Source organism: Sinocyclocheilus rhinocerous, unplaced genomic scaffold (assembly GCF_001515625.1).
Source record: "Sinocyclocheilus rhinocerous isolate Xijiao unplaced genomic scaffold, SAMN03320098_v1.1 scaffold1833, whole genome shotgun sequence".
Classification (NCBI taxonomy): Eukaryota; Metazoa; Chordata; class Actinopteri; order Cypriniformes; family Cyprinidae; genus Sinocyclocheilus; species Sinocyclocheilus rhinocerous.
Window position 1 is genome coordinate 393,933 of NW_015657606.1, and position 659 is coordinate 394,591.

At 34.3% G+C, this 659-nt stretch overlaps 1 protein-coding gene across 5 annotated transcripts in view; it reads right to left on the reverse strand.

The window, feature by feature from the left end:
- Window positions 1-659, reverse strand: part of LOC107721421 (pericentriolar material 1 protein-like) — a 55,857-nt gene that overhangs the window by 36,973 nt on the left and 18,225 nt on the right. The window lies entirely within an intron of this gene.

Sequence of the window (659 nt, forward strand, 5' to 3'; positions counted from 1 at the left end):
TCTGGACTAAGTTACAGATTTTCTCTCATTTAAACAACTCTCAAAATAAAGTGCTCTGTGACTGGAAAGAGGAAGAAATAGTTAACTTAAATTGAGTTGCTGTATGTAACAAAACAGATGTCATTTCCCACTGTTTATAATTGGTCATTTTTTCCCCTAACCTTATTAAATGCGTCATCTTTCACATCAAATTCTTACTTTGTTTCAATTAATTCAGTTAGAATAATAAGAAACTGTAGAGTTGTTGCCATTCAAATGAAATTGGTATTAACAAACTCTATCTTTCCACTGCTGAGGAAACAGAAGCTGCATGGTTCATGAAGTGGCATTAGATGCATTTACACAGTTTGATGAAGATGAGGTGCCATAAATGCATTTACACTGCAAATATTTTTTTAAACATACAAATAAATGTTGAAAAAATGCAATGATACTTTTAAATATGACTAAACCACCAGTAGGTGGCGGCAAATGTCTGTTTTAATGAGGGAGTCATTTATTCATTCATTCAACCGATTCATTCAATGTCTGATTCATTCAGAAACGAGGCAAGTGACTGTCCTTATGAATGGGCCACTGAATCATTGACTCACTCAATTCGTTCAAAAACGTGGATTCATTCAGTAACAAAACACTGCTGTGTGTTGCTCGGAGACACA